General features: G+C 39.2%; 1 protein-coding gene across 10 annotated transcripts in view; it reads right to left on the bottom strand.

Annotated features, from left to right (window-relative positions):
- BNC2 (basonuclin zinc finger protein 2) overlaps positions 1–18148 on the bottom strand; it is a 409624-nt gene that overhangs the window by 203199 nt on the left and 188277 nt on the right. The gene's annotated exons all lie outside the window — the stretch shown is intronic.

Here is an 18148-nt window from a genome sequence, read left to right as displayed (position 1 = left end):
GTTGTGCACCACTATGGCACTTCAGTTAACTGTGTCATAGAAATTCTTTTAACCAATTAATTAGATTGAGATTCAGAAGAAGGATATCCCTGTTGTTGTGCCCAGGCTCTGGAATTCTCTCTTTTTTTTTTTTTTTTTTTTTTTGCATCTTAAAATTTTTTATTAATTTCATTCTAAATACAATATATCCGAAATACAGAACTTTCCATTCATTTTTGACTTCCTTCAGCGACGTTGACATTCCTTCGAATTTGAGTCTTTGAAACACATTCCATCCTTACATATTGCCATACATATCTCCCTTTATACATTATTTCGATTTGAACAATACTTGTTAGTTCTTTACAGTGCCTCTTTAAAACCCACTAGCGTTATATTTACAAAACATTTATTCTCCAGATAACCCACAAATTTCCCCCAATCTTCAATAAACTTTTGATCTTTTAGGTATCTTAATTTCCCTGTCAATTTATCCAACTCAGCATACTCTGTCAGTTTTCCTCTCCACTCTGCAACTGTTGGCATTTCTTCCTGCTTCCACCTCTGGGCTATCACAATTCTGGCTGCAGTGACCGCGTACTGGAATAGTTTACAATCCTTTCTCCTGATGTCCTTTCCCATAATACAAAGTAGAAAAGCTTCTGGTTTTTTTACAAAAGTGTAACCTAGCATCTTTTTCAGTTCATTATATACGTCCTCCCAGAAGCTTTTAACTTTCTTGCACTCCCACCATTGATGATAGAACGTCCCCTCCATAAGTTTACACTTCCAACACTTATTGTCTATCTTATACATCTTAGCTAATTTTACAGGAGTCATATACCACCTGTATTGCATCTTCATTACATTTTCTTTTAGTAGTGTACAGGCTGTAAACTTTATATTTACTCTCCACAGCTTTTCCCAATCTTCCATTTGGATGTTATACCTTAAATCCCTTGCCCATTGTACCATCACTGACTTCACTTCCTCATCCTTCGTATTCCACTCCAGCAGAAGTTTATACATTTTGGAAAGGTTTTTGTAATCACTATTTATTATCTCTTTTTGGAATATTGATTCTTTTTCTACGTATCCTCTTTCCTTCACCTCTGTTTTAAACATCTCATTTATCTGGAAGTAGTGCAGCCAACCTTGTGTGAGCATTTTAACCTGGTCGTATGGTTTAACTTTCCACTTCCCTTCTTCATAAACAACCATATCTTCATACTTCCCCCATTTTTCCTTCATGTTAACTTTCTTTACACCTATCATCTCCTGTGGGGACAACCAGTGTGGTGTTCTTGGTTCTAATATATTTTTATATCTGTCCCAAACCTCTATTAATGGTCCTTTAAAGATGTGGCTACCAAATCCCCTATGCACTCTCTTTTTATCCTTCCATAAATACGCGTGCCACCCAAACCTGTTGTTGTACCCCTCCAAATCTAATAACTCTTTGTTCTCTAACTTTACCCATTCTTTTAACCAGCACAGACAGGCTCTGGAATTCTCTACCTACCTTGCTCAGCCTTCATGGTTTTCCTTTGTGTTTTGACAGACAGCTGTTTAAGCTGTTGATTGTTTTATGCTGACTGAAACTATTTATGAGTTTTGAACTACTGTCCCCCTATCTCTTTCATATTGCAGGTCTTTAATGTGTTTTGTGAAGGATTGTTCTTGATGCTGTAAGCTGCCGTGAGTGTTGTTGTTTTTTTAAAAAAAGACAAAATTAGAAAGGTGGAGAATATATATATATATATATATTTAAATGAATAAGATTTATCAATGTACTTAAAAACACAATTTTAATCTTATTATAAAAATCAGTTTTTAAAATACTCTCATATTTCAGCATTTCCCCTCTGAAAACCAAGATGCTGTTCTGATACACTGTTTAAAAAACACTATAGCTTACCATTGTCCACAGTTAAAGACAAACAGCAGGCATGATGTTATTTATTGAGCCGATAAAGGCATTTGCAGTGCTCATTAGCAATTGTTAACATATGCAACATCTTTCCCTGGTCTAAAATCCTGTTTACATTCTCTGTGTCACAACTTACTCAAAATACCAAGACATCAGGTCTCTCTCATTTATAAAACAAACACAAAAGCAACTTGCTGAATAGTAATACATATGGAAAACAAGTGACATTTTAAATTGTTATTTAAAAATGGGATAGCGTCGGGAAATGAGGTTGACATTCAAAAAAAAAAAAAAAAAAGCCATAGCAAAACAGATAAGTAATTGATCAATTACTAAAGCCTGGTGCTGGTGTATCAAAATGGCAGTGTACCACATCAAAGAACAGATGAAGAACAAGATTAGTAACAAAAACTTAACAGTGGAAACTCTGCCAAAACTGTTACAGAATTTAGGCAAGTTGGGTATGTTTTTAAATGATCACATCCCTTTTCACAAGAAATTATTTCCTTACATTTTAGCCAGATGATGGTGGACCATTAAGCCTTGCTTATTTAACCTTTCCCCTGCAATCTGCAACTTAAAAAATAAAACGAGTAGGGGAACTGAACTCAGAAAATGCACCATGATGAACCCATACACACCACTGTGTGCTATAAAAAGGCAACCGAAAGTTCAGACTTTTAACACGAATATTCCCAGAAACGTGGTCACATTTTTTATGCTCAAGTTTTATTAGAACACCACAAATAATTGCAATCCTATTGGAATATTCCTGACTCTGATTAGCTCAAACGGGCCTGTTTCCCATTTCCCCTTGCCAGTCACTTAAAAAAATAAGGCATGGAGGGAACAGAATGGAAATGCTGCTTTCTCCTTCTGCTAAAATGAAGCGAGCCTTTCCTCAATATCTACCGAGCCCGGGGTGGGGGGTGATCATTAAAGTAATATTGAATTCTTGGAATTTTTATTATTTTTTATTGAATTTCATTCCCTAATTTTTTCATGCCCTGGGTGGGGAGGGGTGTTGAATTCTCAATGTCACAGAACATCCAGCGCGGAGCTACTATGGCCGATTCCCCCCTTGGGGGAAGAAGGGGATTGCTCCAGGAGGTTTGGGTCTACTCTCTGTTTGCGTGAAGCGGACATTGGCATATCTTCCCCAGACTTTTCCTGTGGGGTTCATCTGGTAGGCAGGGTGGGGAATAGTTGTCGGAGCTGTACCAAGGTCAGCCAGCAAGAGCTGACAGTTTCTGTCTCTGTACAAAGAAAAGAATCAATACTTTTGGACTACGGCTGTGCCCTCAGTGTAAAACAACAAACATGCAGCGTCTGACATGTTTCTAGGTGATTTGTGGCAGAACCTCTCGTCTGATCTGTATCCAGGAGGTGCTGCGCTCCTGCCTTTTGCCTTTCTCCGCTCATCTCCCCAGCCCCCACCAAACCGGCTCTGTGATGTCTAATACTTTACTCAGGTACAGAGGCATGTAGTCTACCCTACAGCTAGTTGTCACTCAATAAATCACACCTACAAGCATGGAGTCTGCACACAGTGATCTGGGCTTTAACAAAGGATCAGAGGGACAAAGTGCAGGCAAGATACTGTAATTATAACAAAAATAAAACATTCAGTGAGCTGCAGCAAAGACGAAAGCTCTAAGGCACGGGCAGATTGTCATCGGAACGGGAGTCCTGGATCTGTGTTTGCCTCTCCATTATTTATGAACTTTCGTACCTTAAAGGTTATTCGTCAAGTTCTATATAACAATATATAGCATACGAAATACAATTGTTATTTTTTTTTTAAAAAAAGAAACAAACAAAAGTGGTTTCTAATTAAACAGAATGGGAGAGTTTAAGACCCGTTTCAAATGCCATTTCTTCTTGAATATATTCCATGCTTGTTATTACAGCGACAACTGTAGAAATGGTATAAACAAAATAACAACAACAACAACAAAAACTAATACAGATGCAGAAATGGAAAGAACTGTTGAAGCCTGTTTCACAATCTGGCCTATCATTTTAAGCAGTGCTTATTTTTTTTTTTGAAAAGGGGGGGGAGGTGCCTGTACTCACCATGAAGTTGTTACTCTAAGTGCCACACTTTTAACATTTGGGGGTGCCGGTACCGCATGCCCTTGAGTACCCCCGGGGGGGGGAACACAGATTTTAAGCACTGATTATACAGATAGTTCAGAGCTTTCCTGGAACTCACCTAGAAAAGCATAATTCTTATTTTAATTTCCTCAGCCAGTGTCCAAAAAGAAAGCGAAATTCTAGATTTTCCCTCAAACACCTCTGTGTGTGTCAGCATTTCAGGATTAACCATAATCTATCTATCTATCTATCTATCTATCTATCTATCTATCTATCTATCTCCCAGAACATAAAATCGGGCATTAATTACTGCCTGACTTTAATGGTCTGGCAATTATTGAAATCAGCCTAGATTTAGCACCTATGATTTTGCATAGATCCCTTGAAAACATTTTAAAAGTACCAGTATATTATGGAATTCTATTTTCTTTCAGAAGAAAAAAGACCCTGCCGCGCTTCTTTATTTTGGACCCAACCCTACGGGTTGGTATCACTCATTCTGAATAATATTAATATTTACATTTAATCCAGTTTTAGCCATTGGGATTGAGTGTCAGAACAGCTTTACATTTCCTTGTAAGTCTATCAGTGACGGATAGAATTTGTCCACCCACCATGTACTTCAATGACGTTGAATCAATAAATGTGGTTTAAGAGAATGGAGTTGTCCATTAATGATTTTTAAAAGTACAGCATGTAACCTTTTTAATACAAATCACATCACCAAAGTAATTGGATATAGAACCAATATGTTCATCCTGGACATAAAGGAAACAAGTTGGGGAATAATTTATAAAAGGTAACTTCAGAAGCTCAGTAAATCTAGGTTAAAGAAGAAAACCATAGTAATTTCTTTCTCTTCCCCTCTCTCTATGCAGAAATACTGATATACACTTTCCAGGGACTAAGCGCCATTAAACACAATGGGACTTACTCCTGAGTGTACATGCATCAAATTTAGCTGCCTGTAGCACTTAAAAGGTAAAGGGACCCTGACCATTAGGTCCAGTTGTGGCCGACTCTGGGGTTGCGGCGCTCATCTCGCTTTATTGGCCGAGGGAGCCGGCGTACAGCTTCCAGGTCATGTGGCCAGCATGACTAAGCCGCTTCTGGCGAACCAGAGCAGCGCACGGAAACGCCGTTTACCTTCCCACCAGAGCGGTACCTGTTTATCTACTTGCACTTTGACGTGCTTTCGAACTGCTAGGTTGGCAGGAGCTGGGACCGAGCAACGGGAGCTCACCCCATCGCGGGGATTCGAACCACCGACCTTCTGAGTCCTAGGCTCTGTGGTTTAACCCACAGCGCCACCCGCATCCCACCCTGTAGCACTTATTCCTACTTTAATCGTGGTACAAATCACAATACTCTTCTCTTCAACTTTTAAAACACTATGCTAAAATCCACGATGTTAAAAAGTTCAAGGCTATAGGATGCAAGATAAATGTTTTATAAGTACATATTCATTTATTTATTGTTGCCTGTGGCTCAGTGCTAATCCCTAATGCTCCCTTCACAAGGTGTCTCCACAAATATCAATGAATCAGCAGTCAATGTTACACACAACCAGATCTTCCAAACAGCTACTAGTCAGTGGGTTTACTCCTGTCACAGGAACTTTGGGGGTTTACTTTACTTGTTGAATTAAGCAATGTGAAAGGCAACTGTATCTCTAGACAATGGGAAGCTGAACATATTGCATTTCCCTACAATAAGGTTTCTACAAGTAGTCAGGTGTGCTTCCTCCTCCCAGCCTCCTCCACAGAGTATGATTCGGAGATGGGGGAACCTGTGGTCCCCTGGATGTGGTTAAATTCAAGCTCCCATCAGGCCCAGCCAGGAATGATGGGAGCTGTATTCTAGCAACAAATGAAGGTCTACGGATTGCCTACTTCTGGTGTATACATAGCTGTACAAATTCACACTGTGAGGCACAAGGATGTCTTCAAACAACTTTGGTTGTTCTATTGACCAGAGAGTAACCTGTATCATATCTAGTGACTATTTCTCACCTCTACAAACACACTGCCAGGTGTTTTCCACTTGAGGTGATCGGAGACAAACCCTTTCTGTGGTGGCCCCATTCACTATCTTTTTTGTGCCAGATCTGTTGGTTTCTATATGTAAAGTCCGTTTCCTCTTTTTGATATCCTCCCACTCCGTTTATCACTTTCATTGTCTTTGTTCTTAATGATTTCTAATATAAACTAATCTAGGAATCCTTAGATTACACAGTATAGTAGCAGATGTTTGAAGTACATAAATAATACTCCTCTCAGTTGTGGCTTTTGGCTGGAACCTGCCACACAGATAATGTTCCCCCTAAAACAAAATACCTCTCAACCAGATGCAACAAGAGTTCTTGTTGGTCAATATCACCCCCTAAACCTGTAGGTTATTATTACTCTTATTGTATTGTGTTTCAATAAATAAATAAATAGATAGATAGATGATAGATGATGATAGATAGAGATAGATAGATAGATAGATAGATAGATAGATAGATAGTAGATAAATAGATGATAGAACAAGAGTTCTGGCACTATACAGATGGAAATGGTACTTTTAAAGATACAGTTTGGTGTAAATCATTGAACACAGAAAGCAGATGGAGGATTGGGGGGGTATAGCTAGGTATTTCTTTTGTACTCTTCCTATTTGAAGACAACAGATATAATATAACCCAGGGGCATGTTCATGTCCAAAAATCTAAGCCCAGCTGCAATTCCCTTTTGGAAGAATAATGGTCTGGAGTATTTGGGAAGGAGGCGGCAACAGCAGACTATTTCACTCCTCTCTGTTCCTTGAGATATCTTCTGATCCTTTTTTAATGTTTCCAGAAGTAGTGCTGGGTCTAATTAGGCAATTTTCCTTCCATCTCCTTTTGTTGTTTTTACCCCCTACTGCAATCCATTGTTCACAGCCCATTACAAATTCCTTTGGATTCTTTACAAGCCATGAACAAGCCCACAATGTAGGATAAGTTAACTGGCTTGGAAAACATTTTTTTTTAAGTCTATCCTACCCAACTTATGGAAACAGAAGGCAAAGTTTATCCTCTTAAATCTATCCTGAATGTGTCCTCTTCATGATCTGAGGTGGTTGTTTTTTAAATCCAGATGCTGTGTTAAAAAGCAGTTCAATTATTATTATTGTTTTAATTACTATAATTCTAAGTGCACACTGAAAATACATTTAGAGGTGGATTCTAAGCAAATAGTTTATCATCCAGGTGTTCCAACATTCTAAAATTTAAAAAGGATATTATTAGAATTGAGCATGCAAACTAATTAAATAAAAAAGATATAGCCTATATCACATGGGTGCTTTGTTTATCCAGCGAGGGCTTAAAATCAATCCTTTAATTTTTATTTTAATCCCATCTACCCTTTACTTTCAACAGTAATCCTTTACCCACAGTAAAAAAAAAAACCAAAAAACTCCAGTAGGAGTATTCATATGGTGAAACACTTCTATTTTCACCTGAAATGTAAGGCAAACCTACATATCAACTTAGTTTAAAAAATGAAAACTAAATCCAAATGTATTAACACGCCACAAAATGGACTACAGTGGTACCTTGGGTTACATACATTTCAGGTTACAGACTCCGCTAACCCAGAAATAGTGCTTCAGGTTAAGAACTTTGCTTCAGGATGAGAACAGAAATTGTGCTCCGGCGGTGTGGCAGCAGCAGGAGGCCCTATTAGCTAAAGTGGTGCTTCAGGTTATGAACAGTTTCAGGTTAAGTACAGACCTCCAGAACGAATTAAGTACTTAACCCAAGGTACCACTGTATAAGTATCTCACGATTATAGAAACAACCTTAAGAAAAATTAAGGCAGGAGGAAACTCACAAACACAAGCAAATGAACAAACAAACAAATCTGAATAGGAATAAGGAATTGAACATTTATTACAGGTAGGTTTCTTGCCCTCCTCCTCCTCCCTGCTGAAGGGGGGGAAAGTCTATGGTGAGAACTAAAGAAGCCCAGATGTCACAAGACTGCAAACAGATTAACACAACACCTCTGGACTTGTGCAGTTTGCTTGCATCACTTCACAGCTGCACAAAACACAAACCAACCTACCCAGTATTAATGGGAGAATTTAAGTATTAGGAAAGTCTTACTTAGAGACACATAAAAATCGGTGTCATCTCTATTCATTTTATGATGTAATGCCAATTGCCATTCCCTCTGCCCCTTTATTTATTTATTTAATAAAATTTTATACGCTGCTTGATTGGGGGGTCGGGGAAGGGAAAAAACCACGTGGTTTGCAAAAAAATGGATTAGGAACCCAACTAATCCATAATGATTTCAGAAACCATAATGTTAGTGGGCGAATAATAGAAGTCACTTAAGTTCATTGATTTGTATAGGTCTTCTCTGAATACGACCAACAACAGAGAGTATGAATTACATTGTTTTACATGGTAATACCCATTAGTGGTGAATTTTATGCTTATTTAAAAATAAGCTCCATCTTACGCGTTAATAAGAGGATATTATCCTAATCCTGTTTGCTTATTAAGGTACAATATGAATAAATAAGCCAAATTTATTCATCCACCTTGTAGACGTGGTATTGATACATGCAGCACGATCCTTTGAAAGTCTGCTAAGAAACAAGTCCCACTAACTTCAAGAGTAACTTACTAAGGCTGCAATTCTGTGCACAGTAACCTGGGAATAAGACTCATTAAACTCAGACGGACTTGTTTCTAGATAAATATGGAACAGGGTTGGGCTGCAGGAATCGTTAGTCCTCTAGCGGCAAACCTTCTCTATGGGCAAAATAATCTTCCCTAGTGACCACTAACCTTCTCTTAGCGGCAAAATAAAAAAGAAATTGGAATATCTCCCATCACACTGTTGTTAGCACACTGTTCCACTACATATAGTGGTACCTTGGGTTACATGCGCTTCAGGTTACATGCGGTTCAGGTTACAGACTCCACTAACGCAGAAATAGTACCTTGGGTTAAGAACTTTGCTTCAGGATGAGAACATAAATTGTACTACCACAGCGCGGTGGCAGCGGGAGGCCCCATTAGCTAAAGTGGTGCTTCAGGTTAAGAACGGACCTCCGGATCGAATTAAGTACGTAACCAGAGGTACCACTGTACACAGAAATGCAGTTGTGCATGAACACAAAGCACAAATGTTTTTCCATAATAATGACTTTTTATTGTGAAATAAACAGATAAACCTGGGGGTGTTGTTCTTTATGGTTAAGATGTAATGGGGGAGGGAAGGGGGAAGAAGATCTTGAGCTGTTGGTTTCAATAGTATTTGCAACCTAAGATAATGGGAAACGCAATGTTTCCAGCCACTCTTTCTGCCAATGCAATTGCTACTTGATATAAATGTACTCGGATTTTGAGGATTACCAGCAAACTAATAATTAACTGTTACTGTAGACACTCTTAAGAATTACCCCATAATTCTTAGCTTTGCCACTCACATTAAATAATATCGTTTTTGTGGGGATTTTAACAAGTGAAACAACTGATCGTTTTTACACCACCACCACCAACAACAGATTCCTGTTTTAAGCGCTGAGTGAGTAAAAAGTAGCTTTGACTTAATGAGAAGATTTATCATTCCCTCCCAACTCTACAATTCTATGACCTACGATCATCTTCTTAAAAAACCTTTAACAGTAGGTTCAAATTGGCTCCTTAGTTCACCTGTGAGGTTGCAATGGAAGGAAGCACAGATATGCAGAGCCTGTGGATGTGATGGTTCAGTCTCTCTTGTGCCAAATTTTGTATCAAAGGAACCAACAAAGTTTGTATCAAAAACCACTTTGCATTTAAAAATGACACCACTTGCTTTTAGCCACTAGAACTGCATGCAAGCCAAGATCGTAAGCTATTGAAACCATGTTTTTCTTTCTTTCCCTTTCTCCCCCCCCCCCCCTCTCTCTCTCTTACACACACATAGTGATGTTATATTCTCAACGAATAATCTTTTGGAGAATATTCTCGAGAATATTCCCAATTAATGAGAATATTAGAGAATTTTCAACTTCCGGCTTCCAGCGATGAGATATGGTAGCCTCCCAAGAGAACGGACAGCCTGTCATGCCTGTAATTCAAGGTAAAATGAGGGTAATTTTCATTTAAAATTTTCATTTAAAATAGGAGAATATTCATTTTAATGCATTGAAAATGATGTAATTTTATTGCACTGAAAATTATACAATTAGTTAATATACATGTTTATTCATGGGTAAACTTGTTCAGATGGCAACCAAAAACTGTACAGATACTTTTATTCCATGGGACAATGCAGTGAATTCACGTTCTTTGATTTTTTTGCACCAAACATGAAAGTGAAAATTCAGCATGAATGACTCACGTTAATCACTAAGCCTGCCACTAACCATATATTTATCATCAACTTTCAATTCTAATGCTCACACAATGCCCAGTAATGTAACTGGATCAAAAACAAAACAAAATCATTATTCATTAAGCACACTGGCAATATCACAGCTTGACTTATTATTTACTAGATTTTTAATATGTGGGTTGCAAAACTGTTTCTTACATTAGAATTTACAGTTTGTGGAGAATATTCTCCAGAGAATTTTCTAGCAAAGAATATTCTCGAGAATATTCTCATTTTCAAGAATATTCTCCAGAAAATATTCTCACCTCACTACATACGCACAATTTAAATACTGATTTTCCAAATACTGGTGAGATGTGAATATTATGTCTTTTTCATATTCCTACATTAACATTTTTTAAAGACAGTATTGTTTTATTTCCTTGTTAGTATATGTTGTAGAGGTTGTGAAGCTTTCTGACAAAAAGTGGTTGCTTTCTACTCACTACATGTTAAAACAATCATACTAAGGGAGAAGAGTTGAGGAAATGCCGTTTCTTCAATATTCTCTCAAATGCCTGGCTGCTTGAACATTTATTTATCTTTAATGAAACAATTTCCAATAAAATGAATATATTTCAGATAGAGTTGCAGGTATTTACCATACTTGGGAATTTCATTCTTCCATACTTGGGAAATGCAATCTTCACCTTGCACCTGGCATGCATATTACATAAGGAGCCAGCCATGACTTGCAAGAACTGTAGGACTAAATGTCAATCCATTTCAAAACTTTAGCTGGTGAAAGGGCAAGTGTTTCCCATTTTCCTAATACTGAAGATAATATAATGTTGCCTGCATGGCAAGGAATGTTGTCTGCATGTCCTCATTTATGTGGGAATTCATTAGTTTATAAAAAGTTCAAAAGCAGCTTACAAATCGTTTTTTAAATAACAAAAGCAGGTTATAAAAAACCACTACTAGTGAAGAATGTGTAAAAAAATATTATTTTACCCCTCAGTTTTAACACAAGACCTTTTAAAACAAGTGATTTAATTTCCTGGTAGATGCTGAGCAAAGATATAATAAGGAAGACATGATTTAAGGTGGGAATTGTACTACTGAGACAACCGTCCCCAAAGTTCCCCATAGTCCTTACCTCTGAAAATGACCGGACATGTATGGTTCAACTCCCATCTCCTTGACAGCTAATCTTAGGGGTCAAGGATGAGAGAGAAGGTGTTTTTCTAAGGCTCAAACTACATGTTACATCTAATACATAACTTCCAGCTATGGGTGTGCTTTTTTGTTATTCAGAAATAAGTGCAGAGGGTCCAGTCCAGATCAGGAGCACATATGGAAGGGAGGCTCAGTTCTTTTCTACCTAGATGCAACTCCCTCAAAACACCTTCCCTTCATGTGGCATTTAGCACTAGCAAGAAATCTGAGCCCGGCTTTGGCTGAAGAGGGAGGGATATAAATAAATTATTATTATTATTATTATTATTATTATTATTATTATTATTATTATTATTATCTTCTTCCACTGCTGCAAATGGGAGCTTAAAAAAAGAAAGAAAAAGAACTGGCAATTGCCACCTGGATAGGTGAGTGTCAGGTGAACTCGCCTGGGGAAGCACGAAGTAAACTTTGTGTGTCCTGTGCACTGCATCCCCAATGCCCTTTTCAAATGTGGGGGGGGGGTTTGGGGGGTGTATTTGGGTTGTTGTTTTGATTATGTATTTTGTGGTTTCATATTTTGATTTTGTTGTGTGAACTGCCCTGAGACCTCCGAGTATAGGGTGGTATATAAATTCAATTAATAACAACAACAACAACAACAACAACAGGGACTGCCAATATAACCTTTGAGTAAGAAAGAAGCACTACACATTAAACCTATTGCTTAAGAAGCACTACACATCTAAAGTTAATGTGTAGCTTGACCCTGAGACACACAGGGCTCTGGCAATTACAGCTTTAGAAGTAATATTCAGTGCCCTGAATGGATCCCTATTGGATATTGAGAGCAATGGATCTCATGTGTTCAGTGTGCCTTGCCCCCCTCATTAAGACTTTGTAGTGTTAATTCCCTTCAGCCATCACCAGTTCTACACACTCGCGACCTGTTAGGTTAAAGAAGGGTCAAGGTGCAGTTACTCATTACAAACTTCTATCAGTTGATTTCAGGCAAGAAGTTCCGTGAAGCAGGTCAAATTAGCATAAATTATATGCACTTTCATTGCAACCCATGGCTGGAATATTTGGGCAGCTGTCGTGGACTCCAGAGATGGCAAGAGTGTCTGTGAGGGAATGTGCCCACTACAGATGTAACCTCAATAGTTTTCACTATTGGGGAAATTGCATGTTGGGTTGTTAAAACAATTAAAACACTGCTTTCCTGTGAAACAACAAATTGGAAGAAGGGGGGGGGGGCAGAATGATACCATCCTATTCTTGGGTGGATGCCAGGATACCAAAACACCCCACACTGGACCAACAGAATAGATATGCATTGTTTTATCCATAAAGCTTCACTTTCCTTTTTAATTTACTACTACAAAGGTGCCATACTGACTGTGTTCCGTTTATCGTATTTCAGATGAGTAAATTAGGGTAATGAACAAGAAGTTTTCCTGCTCACACGACCCCTTTGCTTCTCCCTGATTTGTGGTCTCTTGCTGAACACAAAGTCTTAAATTTTATCCAAATGAGGAAACCGTGGTTATTAGCTTCAGAACAACCCAGGATATTAAACTATGGTTTGAAGTCATCTTAATTATCTTGGCTGCGAAGTACAGCTCCAGAACAAAGCCCGTAGCTCCTACCTTTAATCCACATTCATGTTTATGACAAAGTTTCTATATCACCTGTCAGAATATAGGCAGTAAAAATAAACACTGTTGCATAGATAAACAGATGAACAACTACACAACTTTCTGAAGGCATCTGAAGGCAGCCCTGTAGCAGGGGTTTTTTAATGTTTGATGTTTTGCTGTGTTTTTATTATGTTGGAAGCCACCCATAGTGGCTGGGGTGACCAGTCAAGTATTGTTGTAGTAGTAGTTAGTTAGTTAGTTAGTTAGTTAGTTAGTTAGTTTTGGCTTTGTACCTTTTTAATGCTAACTCATAAAATGGCATAAAAAGTAGTTGCATTCACTACATTTAATTGGGAAGGACACTGTAATACTGGTGATATTTCTCTTGATATTTTGTCTGTTTTGTAAATACATTTCAAATCTAATGTAATTTGATACACTTTGGAGAGAATGAGTTGATAATTCACAGAGTCACTAAGTGAATGGGGAAAGAAGGGAGATGGCAATTGTTTGATGTGGATGTGAATAAATTTAGTCTGTGGCTTCTGGTTTTTGGTTTTTTAAATTTCCCTAGCCTTCCCACAATTATTGTACAAGGGGAAAATCTCTGCCTGCACTAGAGGAGATAGCATTAGTCACAGTACCAACACATTTGGATGTGAAGACACTTACAGTAAGCCAACTACTCAAAAACCACATTTCACATTGTAGGTCATAAGGTAAATATGAGGTATATAATAATACTGCATCTATTGATCTCAATTCGTATACAGAACTGAAAAGTTATTACAGTACATGCTGAGTGTGAGACCTTGCTTCTGAAATCATAGTGAGATCATTCTGCAAATGCAAGAGAGAATAATGCACTTCCTTTGTTGCCTCAACAAGTTCCTTTGTTGCCTCCAAGTGTCCCTATTTTCCAGGGACAGTCTCAGATTTACAGAAGCCATCGCAGTTTCTGATCTGATCATGGAATGTTTTGCTTTTTCTTAGAATGTCCCTGTTTTCATCAGAGAAATGATGGAGAGCAGTGCTTTTTCTTTTCTAGAAAAATAGGTGCCTGTACTCACCATGAGGTTCTTACAGTTAAGTGCCACACTTTTTTAACAACAACAACAAAAAGAGGTGCTGGTACTTGAGTACCCCCTGAAAAAAAGCATTGTTGGAGAGTATGGAGGATTTCCCTATTTTCATCGGAGAGATGCTGGAGGGTATGGAGTTATGAGACCCCCGAGCCAATTATACAGCCTTTATGAGACATCTGTAGGCAGCCCTGAATAGGGAAGCTTTTTTTAAGTGTTTAATGTTTTATTATGTTTTTATATATGTTGGAAGCTGCCCAGAGTGGCTGGAGCAACCCAATCAGATGGGTGGGATATTATTATTATTATTATTATTATTATTATTATTATTATTATTATCATCATCATCATCATCATCATAGGAGAAATGTTGGAGGGTATGTGCAGGATCAGGCCAATGCAGTATGTTTTACAGGCAGTTTTCTGGAGGTGACAGAATTCCAAGGGCTTGGAAAGGAAACCTAGGAGTAATACGGAAGCCTTCCCCACAGCCTTGGGACATGGTCTGAGATTTGCAGGCCATTGCACTCCTTTCCAATTGTCCCATACAACAGGGGTAGGGAGCCCATGGTCCCACAAGTCACATCAGGCCTGCCAAGCCCCCACCACAGTGCTGCATTCCTCTCCTCCCAGCGCAGAGCTGCAAGAGGGGAAGAAATAACTGTCTGGCCTCCTCAGAGACCCATCTTTGAAGAGCAGAGGCAGCAAATGTCCTCCACACCACAGTGCTGAGCTTGCTGGAAAGATCTAAAGATAAAGCAAAGTCTCTTCCCTCCTTTCCACTGTAGGAAACAGGGAAATGGATCTGCAATTGGAAAACATTTCGGGAGGGAGAACAACCCCCATCCCCCATGGGCTGCAATCAACAAAAATGGGAGGGGAGGAGAAGAATTCACTTTTGCTTGTGGGAGCAAAATCATCTGAGCTGGCCCGGGCAGCTAGTTTCTTGCCATGAAAGGAGCAGAGGAAAGTGTGTGGTACTATGCAGAGATTGAAGAGATTCCTCCAGTGATGCCAGTGAATACATTAAAGAATTTAGCTGTACCTTACCTCGGGGCACTCAGCTGTTAAACTTTGATGTTGTTTCATCTGCCCGTTCTGTGACTGTTACCTTGTAAATTTTTGGCCATAGTACCAATTAAAGAAGATAACCACAAACATCTCTAATGTGCCTCACCCCTCTTCTTCACATGCAATGCCTACATGCCACCGGCTTCAAAGTAGGCATCCGGGCAAAACGTAACAATCATCTTATGCCTTACAAGATTCAGAAGCTCCCCGAGTTGTTGTTTCTCCTGAGAGTTGCCATGGCATTTTTTGGTTTGTTTGTGTGTGTGTGTGTGTGTGTTTTTTAAAAAAAGTATTGGTAAAGTTCTCAGAAATTTCTAAGCACGCAACTGGCATGCATATCAGCGAGAAGAAAATATCCACTGTATTAAGGAACATTCTATCATTCTTCACTTTATATATTTACATAATACAGGCCTTGAAAGATGCTGCAAGCTGGGCACTTAAAATTTCCTGAAGTCTTACTTCAAAGACCCACTGTGCTATCAATATTATTACAGATTTGTGGGTGCCCTGCCTTCCCCCTAAATTCCTGTTGTGTTGGTGTTTCATCAGTGTTGAACTGGGGTGAACTAACAGGTGTTGGATTTAGCAGTGTGAAAATACTATATTGTATTTTCTGTATAAAAATACTAAACTGGTTTTCCTGTTCGGGAGATCAGCTGACAGAAGTGCCATTAAGAAACAAAGAGGAGCAGAGTATTGTGAATTAAGAGCAATTGACAATGCAAATACTGTCTCTCCCCCCTCTCCTCTTGACCTGAGTATTAAGAGTTGAGAGGTGGAGGTTGTGAGAGTTATATTGTATATACAAATTGTATAATTGCATATATACACTTGTCGTTGTATATCCAGTTCTCACGTTTATGAATTACTTAACAAAATTATATTCCATCTACCAGAGTGATATCCCCCATGAGGCAGGAAAAGTATACAAACATATAAACTAAACTACATAGAATAAATCATCCCTAGCTAGCAGGACCAGTGGTCAGAAATGATGGGAACTCTAGTCCAAAACCAGCTGGAGACCCTTTGGGAAACACTGCTTCAGACCATGTTTTCTGACTTCCTAGAGGCATCTCATGGGCCAAAGTTGGAAACAAAATGCTAGGTTAGGTGAGTCTTTGATCTGACCTACATGAGAGGACCAGCTATAGGTTTCAGAAGGCTCTGGACTAAGTGCCATCTTCAGGGGTGCCTCCTTGCAACAGGTTTTCTGATGAGAGTGGAAATGAGCAAAAGCGGTGGTGGCGGCGGCGGCAGAGTTCACACAAGGCCCGTATATACTGGCACTCTGGAATATTCTGGGAAATGATAGTGGCTACAGTGGTGCCCCGCAAGACGAATGCCTCGCAAAACGAAAAACCCGCTAGATGAAAGGGTTTTCCATTTTTCGATGCGCTTCGCAAGACGAATTTCCCTATGGGCTTGCTTTGCAAGACGAAAACGTCTTGCGAGTCTTGCGATTTTTTTCGCTTCCCCTCCCCTTTTTCTAAGCCGCTAAGCCGCTAATAGCCTCTTAGCCGCTAAGCCGCTAAGGCTTTAATAGCCGCTAAGCCGCTAATAGCGCTAATCCGCTAAGCCGCTAATAGGGTTGCTTCGCAAGACGAAAAAACCGTGAGACGAAGAGACTCGCGGAACGGATTATTTTCGTCTTGCGAGGCACCACTGTAGTTCCAAGGCTATCAGTCTGGGAAAGTCAGGGGAAGGGTGAGCCAGGCAGCATGCAGGCACAATGCCCGTTCTCATCTTAATGCACCATGGTTTGTTAAGTACAGATGGTTACATCCAAACTACCTCAAAGTTTGAAGACCTTATAGCACGACTGCAAGTGATAGCCACATGCAGATGGATATGACTTGCTTCTTTCCCTTTATAATTCAGCTTCCCGCTTGTCACATCTTCCACCTTCAGCCTGAATATTTCAAAGTCCCCAGAGCATTGGGGTGGGGCCAGCCGTTGAACTGGAAAGCATACAAAAATGCCAGGCATGCGTGCACAACCCCTTACACATGTATTATTAGGACTGCCAATACACTGATTTTAGGAATACATTGCAGGCCGGGGCGATAAAAAGGCTATGAGGAGGGGGAAAGGGTAAAACACACAAAGTAGGATGATGTCTCCATTTTGAAGGGATTTAAACAAAACTATTAGTTTTTTAATAAAACAAAATGTTCTCCGACCTACATTTGTTAGGAAATATTTTGAATACTTTTTGTGTGCATGAACAAAAGCTTCCATCTGTAAATTATTGGTCCTATCAGCTACAGTGTGACAATATCCCATAGTGTAACTACAACATAATTGAATAGCTGTGTGTGTGTGTGTGTGTGTGTGTGTGTGTGTGTGTGTCCCTCCCTACACTGTGTGGAAGAACGCAAGTAAACAGAACTGGAGTTGCCTCATGGCACACCCCATTCCAGAATACTTTAACAGTCTTCAAAGCAGGAAAACATCTTGAGGGGGTGTGGGGAGTGTGGTTAATTAGGATCAGAGAAAGTGGCTTTCCTCTGCTCTAAATAAATAAATTAAAAAGTGTCAAGAGCCCTCAAACACTGAGGATATCACAAACCCTTATCTACACCCCCCTCCAGAAACTCTTAGAAGGTCAAGCAAGCCAGTCCCTATCACCATTTTCTTTTGTTCATTATCACTAAGTTGCCCTAAACATTCTGTGGCTTCTGGAAGTCTGGAAGTCTTTGTTGTGGTGTTCTGTTTGTTTTTAAATTACAAAACTCTTGTTTTCAGCATAACTGGGGAGTCCCCTGAGAATGCAGAACAATCTCCAACCTTGTCTGTGTGTAGACTCATTTTACTGTCCTACTA

Source organism: Podarcis erhardii, assembly GCF_964252035.2.
Source record: "Podarcis erhardii genome assembly, chromosome: 17".
Taxonomy (NCBI): domain Eukaryota; kingdom Metazoa; phylum Chordata; class Lepidosauria; order Squamata; family Lacertidae; genus Podarcis; species Podarcis erhardii.
Note: the sequence above shows the minus strand (reverse complement) of the source record. Positions and strands in the feature narration are given on the sequence as shown.